Source organism: Pleurodeles waltl, chromosome 1_1, assembly GCF_031143425.1.
Source record: "Pleurodeles waltl isolate 20211129_DDA chromosome 1_1, aPleWal1.hap1.20221129, whole genome shotgun sequence".
NCBI lineage: Eukaryota > Metazoa > Chordata > Amphibia > Caudata > Salamandridae > Pleurodeles > Pleurodeles waltl.
The window spans coordinates 650635255-650648272 of record NC_090436.1 but is presented as its reverse complement, the minus strand read 5'-3'; positions in this window follow the sequence as shown (position 1 = coordinate 650648272).

The following is a 13018-nucleotide window of genomic DNA, read 5'->3' as shown; positions in this document are numbered from 1 at the left end:
TAGTAGTCCAGGTAGTGCTTCAATGTAGTCCGTGGAAAACTGGGCCCACACGGTATGGGCGAGGCCCACACAAGATCCCCGACCATGACGGAGAGAACACTGCAGGGGCATCAGAGAGCAAGAAAACAGGCACCTCAGCGGGGGAAAGAGGGGGACACCTCACCCGGTTGAGTGCACAATGCTAAATCCACGAGGGGGCCACATGCCCACTGTTCCATCCTGGGGTGTGCAAAGCCATAGTCTCTCAAGTCTCTACAGTGGGTGGGTTGCCCACTGTTCAATCCTGGGAAGTGCAAAGCCACAGTCTCTCAAGTCTCTACAATGAGTGGGTTGCCCACTGTTCCATCCTGGGGAGTGCAAAGCCACAGTCTCTCAAGTCTCTACAGTAGGTGGGTTGCCCACTGTTCAATCCTGGGGAGTGCAAAGCAGCCACAGTCTCTCAAGTCTCTACAGTGGGTGGGTTGCCCACTGTTCCATCCTGGGGAGTGCAAAGCCACAGTCTCTCAAGTCTCTACAGTGGGTGGGTTGCCCACTGTGCCATCCTGGGGAGTGCAAAGCCACAGTCTCTCGAGTCTATACAGTGGGTGGGTTGCCCACTGTGCCATCCTGGGGAGTGCAAAGCCACAGTCTCTCAAGTGGATGACAGTCTCCACTGGTTCTGGAGGGGGCATGGTGCCTAGAGTGCTTCATCCTGCTAAGGACAGAGGTAGTGGATGCCTTTCTCCACTGGTTCTGGAGGGGACATGGTGCCTAGAGTGCTTCGTCCTGCTAAGGACAGAGGTAGTGGATGCCTTTCTACACTGGTTCTGGAGGGGACATGGTGCCCAGAGTGCTTCTTCCTGCTAAGGACAGAGGTAGTGGCTGTATCTCTCCACTGGTTCTGGAGGGGGCTCTGTGCCCAGAGTGCTTCATCCTGCTCGTGACGGACTCAGTAGCGTCAGTGTCCTTGGCACTCATGGGCCAGCGGTGCTTGTAGGGGCGGTGCCCTGTTCAACGGTGCTTGTAGTGGCGGTGCCCTGTTCAGCGGTGCTTGTAGCGGCGGTGCCCTGTCAGCGGTGCATGAAGCGGCGGTGCCCTGTTCAACGGTGCATGAGGGTGCAGTGCCCTGTTCAGCGGTGCTTGATGCGGCGGCCTCCTTTGCAGTGACTCAGCTGCTGGCGGTCCTCTCTGTCCCAGCGGGGCTTGTGCTGGCGGTCCTCTCTAGCCCAGCGGGGCTTGCGCTGGCGGTCCTCTCTAGCCCAGCGGGGCTTGTGCTGGCGGTGGCCTCGTGGGCAGCAGGGCAGGTGCTGGCGGTGGCCTCCTGGCGAGCGGGGATGATGGCGGTGGCCTCCTGGGCAGCGGGGATGATGGCGGTCTCCTCCTCTGTGCTGCTCTTCCCAGACTTTCTGGGTTTCTTGTGGCCCTTCCCCACCTTGGAAGGTGTCGCAGCTGACTCCACACTCCCACCGGGACCCCTGGGAGCGGCTTTGGTGGCTGGAGTCTTCCCCCTCTCCCGCAGGGCACTGGCCAACTTTTGATGCTTGACAGTTGGGGGACTGTCCGTGCTATAGTTCTGTGCCACACTGGCTGCCCTAGTGGCCGGTGCACTCCAGATTCCGGTGACTACAGGCACCACTGGTCCCGGAGATGTTGTGGCTGAGGTGCTAGTTCGGAACTTGGGCCCTAGGACACGGACCGGGTGGGGGAGGTGTGGGAAAGAGGTCAAGGTTGGACAGGAAAAGTTTTTGGAAGACACTGGGACGGGTAGCTGGAGGGGGTTTGGGAGTGAAGGAAGAGGTTGTGGTTGTAGGAGGTGTTCCTTTGGTGACTTTGGGTGAAGGTGCATGACCTGGAGGCTGTCGTGAGGTGGATGGCTGTTGGGTGGCGTCACAGACACACTGGGAGAGGACACAAGGGACTTGTGAATGGTAGTGGGGGTGGTGACTGCACGTGAGCCGGGTGTGGTGGCGGGTGTGCTGGTGATGGCAGTAGTGGCTGTAGATGTAGTGCATGCAGGTGTGAGTGTAGATGAGACTGAGACGGAGGAGGGAGATGAGGAGGAGGGGGACACAGTGGAGGCAGTGGATGTTGGTGTGTCTGCATGTGTGTGATGCTTGCGTGAGTGCCTGTGGGATGTGTGGTGCTTATGTTTGCCTGAGCTTCCCTTGTGTGTTGACCTGTGTGCATGCTGGTCTGAAGGTGTGCTTGGGATAGGCTGGGGTACAGGGGATTGGGTCTGGGTGGAGGAAGGTGGAGGGAGAGGCTAGAGACAGGGACAATGGCTGCCATCAGTGTTGAGGCCAGAGTCTGAAAAGCTCGCTGAAGGGCTGCCTGACCCGAATGAATGCCTTCCAGGAATGCATTGGTTTGTTGCAACTGCCTTTCGACACCCTGGATGGCATTCAAAATGGTAGACTGCCCAACAGTGAGGGACCTGAGGAGGTCAATGGCCTCCTCACTGAGGGCAGCAGGGGTGACTGGGGCAGGGCTTGAGGTGCCTGGGGCGAAGGTGATGCCCACCCTCCTGGGTGAGCGGGCACGGGGCAAAGGCTGAGGGGCTGCTGGGAGGGCGGTGCTGGTAGGGGGGGTGGCGGCTGTACCTGTAGATGCGGGGGGCACAGATGTTGCCGCCACCACAAAGGAGCTCCCATCAGAGAACGAGTCCGTCCCTGCCGTGGAGCTCCCCTCGCCCTCCGTCCCACTGGTGAATTCAGGCTCCGTAGTGTCGCCCTCCAGGGCCATGTGGGATGCAGCTCCCTCGTGCTCCGGTGCCACTGCTCCTTCGCCTGATGATGATAATGCACACAAGAACAGGGAGACCACAAAAATGGGGGGGGACGACAGAAGAAAGACATGTTCAGTGCATGCATTACCGTTACCGTTGGCAGACACGACAGACACAGAATCCCCCTTCACTACGCCGGACTCTTGGGCTCCACTGTTCAATCCCTGGGAAATGGCCTACTAGGCTATGGACGACATCTGCACACATGGATGACACAGGGGCATGACTAGGGCGGTCATTCTGACCGCGGCGGGCAGCGGTCGCCGCCCGCAATGCGGTCACCGCCGAATGACCGCCCCGCGGTCAAAAGACCGCAGCGGCCATTCCAACTTTCCCGCTGGGCTGGCGGGCGACCGCCAAAAGGCCGCCCACCAGCCCAGCGGGAAAGCCCCTGCAACGAGGAAGCCGGCTCCGAATGGAGCCGGCGGAGTTGCAGGGGTGCGATGGGTGCAGTGGCACCGGTCGCGATTTTCACTGTCTGCTAAGCAGACAGTGAAAATCTTTTTGGGGACCTGTTAGGGGGCCCCTGCACTGCCCATGCCAGTGGCATGGGCAGTGCAGGGGCCCCCAGGGGCCCCACGACACCTGTTCCCGCCATCCTGTTCCTGGCGGTAAGAACCGCCAGAAACAGGGTGGCGGGAAGGGAGTCGGAATCCCCATGGCGGCGCTGCAAGCAGCGCCGCCATGGAGGATTCCCTGGGCCAGGGGAAAACTGGCAGGAAACCGCCGGTTCCCCTTTTCTGACCGCAGCTTTACCGCCGCGGTCAGAATAGCCCAGGAAGCACCGCCAGCCTGTTGGCGGTGCTTCCGCGGTCCCCGGCCCTGGCGGTCATGGACCGCCAGGGTCGGAATGACCCCCTAGGTGTACTTGGCACTCTACAGAGGTGGGGTGCCACATGGGCTGCCTTACGGAGGGACCTTGCCTACTAAACTCGCCCTGGCCTAGGGAAACCCACAGCCCATCTCCCCCACCCAGACACCTCCACTGTGCGCAAAATCAGCAGGATGAGAGTGTACTCACCTCCTTGTTGCTGATGTGATGCCCTCAAGCGCCCATCCAACTCCGGATATGCCACCTCCAGGATCCTGAACATCAGGGGGGTCATTATGCGACGGGCACCCCTCCCACATTGGGAGGCCAGCCCCAACTGAGCCTCCGCTATCTTCTTGCTCCAGCGGCAAATGTCCTCCCATCTTTTCCGGCAGTGCGTGCTCCGTCTGTGGTAGACCCCCAGGGTCCAGACATCCTTGGCGATAGCACGCCAAATATCTTTTTCCTGGTGGGCGCTGACCTACATGAATTGTACATGGGGAAAAGAAAAGTTATTACCATCTGCACCGTCACAGTAATTGGCCCCCATCCCTACCCTTGCCATGTGGCACATGCACTCACCGTTGTTTCATGCACGCCGCAATCTCCCCCCCCTTCTTACATCCACCCCACTGCACACAGGCATAGCCCATACAGCATGCTCCCAGTGTACTTACCTGTTTGTCTGGAGGACCGTAGAGTAGCGTGTACTTGGGGAGGACCCAGTCCACGAGTTTCTCCAACTCCTCTGATGTGAAGGCAGGGGCCCTTTCCCCAGACACTTGAGCCATTGTCTCTTCCAGACCGAGGTCACAGCAGCACTTGCAGTGAAGGTCCTCTCCTGTCGATGATCAGGTATCGAGTGATTGAACAGATAGAAAATGGCGGTCATGTCCGCGGCAGTGCGTACCGTTACCGCCGGCGTACATCGTCATTGGTTCCTGGGACCCATAGGGTCCAATGTTAACCAATGCAGCATTGCGCTGCGGTCTTCGACCGCCTACCGCCACAGTGTACAACGCCAGCGCAGTTACCTCACATTCCATTGTCCCACTTTAGAGGTCAGGCAGCCGCCATCTCCGGGGCCCACATGGCTTCATTTTTAAGTGCGTCACACATACCTAGGCCTAGCATCAACACACATACAGGCCACTTTTCGGATTAGGATTTGTGTTCTGTGTAAGCTGTGGATACATACCTCTGAGTTGTTTGACTCTGTGCTTGCTGTTGTCCTTCATAGGCACCGTCCGCTGGGACATGTGAGGAGATGGCGGCATCCTCCAGTGTACAGACCGCTGGTGGACCTGTCAACAATGGAGGAAAGAGATGTGATCATCACATACAGGCTTGACCGTGCCACAATCCAGGAACTGTGTACCCAGATGGAGCCAGACCTGATGACAGCTATCCGCCATCCTACAGGAATCCCCCCTCAAGTGCAGGTGCTGTCAGTGCTCCATTTCCTTACAAGTGGGTCATTTCAAACAACAGTGGCCATAGCATCAGGGATGTCCCAGACTCTGTTTTCAAACGTGTTGTCCAGAGTGTTGTCTGCCCTGCTGAAACACATGCGGAGCTACATCGTTTTCCCTCAGGTGGAGGATTTGCCTACAGTGAAAGGTGATTCGTATGCCCTGGGACATATCCTCAACATCAAAGGTGCCATTGATGGGACACATGTGGCTTTGGTTCCCCCCTGCAGGAGTGAACAGGTGTACAGAAACCGGAAGTGTTATCATTCCATGAATGTGCAGATGGTGTGTTTGGCAGACCAGTACATCTCCCATGTGAATGCCAAGTTCCCTGGCTCAGTGCATGACGCCTACATCCTGCGGAATAGCAGCATCCCTTATGTGATGGGTCAACTCCAGAGGCACCGTGTGTGGCTATTAGGTGAGCACCTGGAAGCAAGACAGTGGGAATGGTTGTCTGGGTCTGGGGTTATCCCTACATGTTAGTGTGTGTCTAACAGTTGTCCTTCGCCATTTGCAGGTGAATCTGGTTACCCCAACTTGTCATGGCTACTGACCCCAGTGAGGAATCCTAGGACAAGGGCAGAGGAACGCTACAATGAGGCCATGGGCGAACACTGCGGATAATCGAGCGGACCTTTGGCCTCCTGAAGGCCAGGTTCAGGTGCCTCCATATGACAGGTGGATCCCTATTCTACTCACCAAAGAAGGTGTGCCAGATCATCGTGGCCTGCTGTGTGCTTCACAACTTGGCTTTGCAACGACAGGTGCCTTTTCTGCAGGAGGATGGTCCAGATGGCGGTGTTGTTGCAGCTGTGGAGCCTGTGGACAGTGAAGACGAGGAAGCAGAAGAAGAGGACATGGACAACAGGTACTCGGTAATCCAGCAATATTTCCAGTGAGACACAGGTAAGAATACAAACCTGCCTATTACATGTACTTTAACACTACTACCTCTCTACTGTCTGTCGTTTTCACCCAGTGTATGGTCACTGAGTTGTCGCTTTCCCTTACGATTTCACAGATGTGGGTTCCACTGTGTGACATCTGCTTTGATTCCTCATGGACTAGAGCTGTGTGACATAGGTATGTTGACATTACAATTGAAAGAGCTTTTTGCCACAGTAATTGCTAATACACTATTCCGAAATTACAGACTGACTCCAGATTGTTTTGTGCTTCAAGGGTGTTTATTTAAGTGCAAAAAATTGGGGGTGGGGGTTGCAAAATGGTGAGGGATGATGGTGGAGGAATGTTCATGGCAGAGTCCAGTCTATTAGTCTCACAGGTGCATTGCCCAAATGGGCATAGGAAGTGGAGCTGGGGCAGTTTAAGGATGGACAGGGTGACAAAGTGGGACAGAAGGATGACATTCAGGGTGGTCTAATTTCTTGGCGGGGTCTTGGCATCATTCTCTGTCTTTGTCCTGGATCTCAGGGACCGTTTGCAGGATGGTTCTCCCTCTGCAGGGGGTGGGGGGCTGGTGTGGTGGTCCTGTGGCGGTGCCTCCTGTCCACTAGCGCCGGCGGAGGTGGTGGGCAGTTCATCGTCCATGCTAGTGTAAGGGGCCCTTGTTGTGCCACAGTGTCCCTCCTGGTGTTGAGTACTTCCTTCAGCACCCCTACGATGGTGCCCAGGGTGGAATTGATGGATCTGAGTTCCACCCTGAAGCCCAAATACTGTTCCTCCTGCAGGCGCTGGGTCTCCTGAAACTTGGCCAGTACCGTTGGTATTGTCTCCTGGGAGTGGTGGTAGGCTCCCATGATGGAGGAGAGGGCCTTGTGGAGAGTGGGTTCCCTTGGCCTGTCCTCCCACTGTTGCACAGCAACCCTCCCAGTTCCCCTGTGCTCCTGGGCCTCTGTCCCCTGGACCGTGTGCCCACTGCCCCCAGGTCCCTGTTGTTTTTGGAGTGGTGGGTTAGCCTAGGTTACCTGTAGTGGTGGACTGCTTGACGTGTCCTGGTGACAGAGGTATGGGCCTGCTAGGTGGGTGCTGTGCTGGTGTTTCCAGAGGAGGGAAGCTCTGTGGTGGCCTGTGACTGTGTCAGGGGAACCGACTGTCCTGATGTCCCCGATGGGCCGGGCTGGTCATCTAGATCCAGTTGGACAGAGCTGCTTTCATCACTGTGGGCCTCTTCTGTTGGTGGTGTGGACATGTGTGGACTCTCCTGTCCGGTGACGTTGGGTAGGGGTCCTGCAGGGGTATAAAAGGATGTTTATTACATCTGTGTGTGGCATGGTGTGCAATGGGTGGGTGACAGTGTACCCCAGTGCTTGCATTCCTGTGTGGGACCTTGTGTGATGATGGTTTAGGGGGGTGTATGGGTTTGTGCAGTGGGCATGCTTTGGTGATGGGTGTCCATTCTTTGGTGTTGCATGCAGGGCTTGGGGTTGGGATGTGTGGTTTGTGATGGTGGGACATCTGTGAGGAGTTGGAGTGATGGGGGTGAGGGTGAGGGTGTGGGTATGTGCTGGCATGCAGGTAGGGTGGGGGATGTAATAGTTAAGATTTGATTTACCAGAGTCCAGTCCGCCATCTACTCCTGCGAGGCCCTCAGACTGCAGAATCGCCAAGACCTACTCCTCCCATGTTGACAGTTGTAGGGGAGGAGGTGGGGGTCCGCCGCTAGTCTGCTGAACCGCAAGGTGGTGTCTTGAGACCACAGAATGCACCTTCCCCCGTAGGTCGTTCCACCTCTTCCTGATGTCATCCCGATTTCTTGGGTGCTGTTCCACTGCGTTGACCCTGTCCACTATTCTTCGCCATAGCTCCATCTTCCTTGCAATGGAGGTGTGCTTCACCTGTGATACGAATAGCTGTGGCTCTACCCGGACGATTTCCTCCACCATGACCCTGAGCTCCTCCTCTGAGAACCTGGAGTGTCTTTGCTGTGCCATGGGGTGATGTGGGTGATGTGTGGGGTGGTGTGTGTTGTGATAAGTGTGCTGATATGTAGTGGGGTGTTGTGTGGGGTGCGTGGAAGTTATGTGGGTGATGGTGTTGTGTGCCTGTGGATGCTAGTATTGTTGATGGTGGTGTCTCTCTGTGTGCTTCTTTCTCAATTGTTGTCGTAGGGGTTTGTGAGTGATGTGGATGTGTGTTATATATTGTATTGGGTGTGTGGGAGTGGTGTGTGTATGTGTATCAGGTGTGTGTATTTTGATTTGTCCAATGTGGCTGTGTTTTGTAAAGGTGTGTGTATTTTGAGTGCGGCGGTGTGTTGAAAGACCGCCTTGTGGATTCGTGTGTTGTGATATTGTGGGCGTATTTCTGTTGCCATGATGGTGTCGGTTTTGTTTTCACCAGTTTATCACTGACCTTTGGTGTGGCGGACTTGTGTGGGTGTCTGAACTTTTGGCGGATTCCGTGCTGTGGGTCATAATAGCTGTGGCGGATTTCCGCGGCTGGGGCGGTGTGTTGGCGGTCTTCTGCACGGCGGTAAGCGGCTTTTACCGCCAATGTTGTAATGAGGGCCATAATGATGTAATTAGAATGGCAGGACCCTTTCTCATGTCTGTGGTCAATTGGTATCCTTTCTCATCTGTGAAACCTATAACTCATGAAGGAATTATCTAGACAAACATTTTGACCAGCTTTTCAAATCACTTTCATTATTCCGTTAAGTAAGCCATTGCTTTTACTTTCATACTTAATTACCCATTCCTAAATTTTAGGGAGGAGAATATTCCATTAGGCACAGTTGGGCGGTTTCTTAACTAGATGCAGTAGGTGCTTTGGGGTGTATTCACTTCAAGTGCAGACTTGAACCCTTTTCTATCTGCAAAGAAACGAATCAATATATTTTTCCTCAACAAAAGTAAGTAATTTAAATCGTTCCCGGAGTGTTTTAACACACGATATTTGCATCTACGTGGTTTCCATGGTAGTTTTAACAGTTCAAATGCGTTCTATTCTCTCTGTATTCTAGTATTGCATTCATGTATTTCATTCAGTTTTCCTGAATTTGTTGATGTGCAAATTAAGCATTTAAGATGACAACTAATATACTGGACTCCTGTGAGATTTTACACTCTATTACTTTCATTCCCTATTATTTTTCGTGACAAGCATTTAGCTACATTCAACAGCTAGCTTTTGGAAACAGTTTGCAGCAGGTATTAATGGGCATGCTGAGAAAACTCAGTAAGGACATTCACTTCTCTGCAGGTACTGCCAGCAAAAGTATAGCAACGTAATGATTACATGCCATAGCACGGTTACTAAATGGCACAGAAGTACTTTAGTTCTTGCATTTGCACCACAGAAGTTTAAGAAATTGCTGTTCATCTAAAGAATTATATTCAACCAATGTGCAGTCAGTTTGAGTATTACATGAAAAGGAAACCTATCTCCACAACTTATATCAGTGGTACACACAATTTTCAGAATTCTGTGTAACTCTTTCATCCAATGCGTCATGGAATCAGCACCCACAATGTCAATGTTGCTAGATAAGACTACTATCCTTTCACAGAACAATCCAGGTACCATCAACTGTGATGGAACTGAGAGAAAGTTTTGTGAGTAGAGGAATGCAAACAATTACTTTAGAAGCTGGATTGATGTGTGTTTGATCACTGGGATGATATGACCTTAATTATTTACTTTTCCAAATGGTGAAAATATTGCTATGTTGTTTCCTATAGTTAACTGCTCCAGCTGACGTTGTGATGGAACCATTGTCCTATCGGAGGTCTGTAGTTCAGAACTTCAATATAATGATGCCTATTTTATTAAGAATTGTTTGACCTCGAGCACCCATCTTAGAGACCAATGTGAACAAGAAAATATTTACTAATATCTGACAGCATCAATATCCAGCATCAGACTTACAGCAACAAACTGTATCTGTTGGGCAAAAATCAGAATGAACAGTGGTTACTCATCCTTTTTTACCTCAGTACAAGTAAAGACCTCATCTGAAATCCAAATTGGATTGCTTTCTTAGACTACAGTCTCATAGCAAACCAGGACTGCTACATAAAGTGCCTTGTATTGGTTTATTTAAAAAACGTTACATTATATTAATTAACAACTAGTTCATATAAAACAAATCACAATTTTAAATAGCAATCACATTGTAAAACATATAAAAAATAAGTCATACTTTCTAAAGTATAGAGCCAAGCACTGCATTTTTCAGAACTTATCATATTCAACAAAAGAAGAAGAATTTGGGCATCACCCCAACATTAACATTTTTTGGATGTAGGTTCACAACCCATACTAGAACATGCTTTGCACTGCTCATGTATGTGAGTTAAAAATTTATTAACCTCAGTGCAAAATTGACAGAAAAGTCTCTGAATAGACACATACCTCTACTTACTATTATTAGCAAGTGTGAGGAGAAGGCAAGATAAATTTACATTTCCGTAGACAATTTTCTACGATCAAACACAAATCAAAGACAAAAAGCAGCATTCAACTCATTCACACACTCAATTTTCCTCAAACAGCTATGAGATTATGGGATTGCAGAGAATGTTCTGCAATGGTTTACTTGATGATGGCAAGACCAGTGATACAACTGCTTTGTCTGGAATCCAATCAATTTGAAGGTGCCAAAAAGTTTGGTCTGGAGCCCTAGCCTCTCTAACCGTTATGTGGCTCCCCTAGCTCTGTTGATGAAGTTTTTCAGCATTTCTTTTTTCATCTGCACCAATTATACCCAGTTAATAGATTGGATGGAGACACAGCTAAGGAAGCCTCCAACCTCAAAAACTGCATGCAAGAAGTTGCGAGTTGGATGGATGCAAATTTTCTCACTCTCTGTTGAGGACATACAGAAGTTATCATCAATGGAACAAACACAGCATGGACTTCAGGGAGGTGGCCCCAAAATCTAGGTACGTTGTCACTTCCCTTACCCTGCACATGGAATTTGGGGTAGTTACTGACAAAAAACTGACTTTTCAGAACATGGAGTGACTATCTGTACAAAGGGAACCCAGATGCTCTACGTAATTAAGAAAACTGTCCTATTTACATCCCAGTGTGTGAGAAAGGACATGGTTCAAGCACTGATCACATCTAGAAAGTACTACTATAATTACCTTCAGATGGGAGCCCCAAAACATTCCATTAACAGTTTTCAGCTGCTGGACAACACAAAGCTGTCATAAAATGGTTTACAACACTAGTCGGGGCATCACTCTTTCTTGGTATACCTCCTCTAGAGAATGAGGATCCAAACACACATTTTAATTGTGATTTGAACATTCAGAAAAGTTTGCTGCTGTTATGATTGCAAAAATGTGGAATTCATTGCCACTTGCCATCTGCACATAACCAAACATCACTTTTAGAAAACAGAATAAAACCTTTCTGTTCTCATACAAAGGCTAACAGTGTAGTATCTCAGAAGAATGTGATAGATCAGGCATCATTTTTGTTTTCACCCTATATTATTCATTCCAACCTTTGTATATGTGGAGAGTTTGAGACATGTTGGTTATGTTTCCCCTATTAGCATAGGACACTTCCTAGGAAGTAGCAGTTTGCACTTTATAAATGGTCAAAAAAGTACTAAACATAATGTAAAAAAAATATATATAATAGAACAAGATAATTTATAGTACAAGCATCCAATGATAGATGAAAGAAAAAGTTGATTAATTGAGCAAGTGAGGTTCTTTCTTTATCAGAATGAACTAATAGAAGAATGGGATAATGTATTTGATGATCACAGTTTTTAAAATTAAGCAGCTCAAAAGCAAACAATCCCAGCATATTTCCAAATACCCACATAGAGAGTAGATGTAATGATCGAAGCAGAAAATGTGTTAGGTTCAGCATGAAAAATCGTTAAGAAACAAGTGAAAGCGGTTTTCACATCAATGCCCAGGTTAACAGAAAACCCAACTCAAACATGAAGGCCTCAAGCAGATTTGAAGTAAAACGACCCCAAAAATTCCATCAGGTAGGATCTTCTATTTCCTCAGTCACAGAATTTGAATGTGGGAACCAGTTAGGACGGTCACTCATCACTGTTGGTAAAGGTTAGCACAAGAATCTCTTTTTCAAGACTGTAGTAAATAGCCAATAAAACCATATACAATTTTTAAATGGTACTTGCATTAGTTTAAAGATACTTCTTCTTGGACTCAAAAAAGCGTTTCGCCGACACCTTATTGCAAACAAATTATTAGCTTTCATTAGAAAGACAGAGTCACCAGGTGTTTCTGATTTTAAAACTGGGAATGTTTGAAGCCCAACAAACTAAAGGTCATGATTGATGTATTGTCAAGTCTAACACTGAGCTCATGAAATATGACATAAGAAGTAGCAACATCCATGGCAGGCTGCATAAAATCACTGTCTGATTCCACAATACATAGGCCCTCATCACAAGTTTGGTGGTCTTTTGCCAAGACCCTTGTGGTTGCAGGTGCCAAAAGACTGCCAGTGTTTAGTACACCTACGCTGTACTACGAGTGAACAATGAAGACAGTCAAAAAACAGCCACAAATCCGACACCTCCAGGGTGACTAAGAACGGGATAGAGGTGGTCTCAACACCAGCACCGCCAGATGAACACATTTTACCTTCCACATTATGACACACAATTCAGCACAGTGGTTATTGCACGGTGGAAATCCATTGGTGGTGCGAACCACCACAGTTAAAAACTCACCTCCAGCAGAATACAGCACTACACTGGACAGTACGAATACCTGACACCGGAGACACATATACGCATCACACATACCTGCTCACTGCACTATATAACACTCCCTCACACATCCCAACAAACCTTTGCAACCACAACTACCAACACAGACAGCAAGGAGCACACCAATGAAGGACACTGCATGCCGATACCATAGGTACCAACACACATCACATGCATCACACACCACACTGCTGCACCAGCAACACAATACATACATTGCCACTGCACACAAACACAAGATACCACCAGGACAGACACAGAACCAAACACCCTCACCCTACCAACAACACTACACT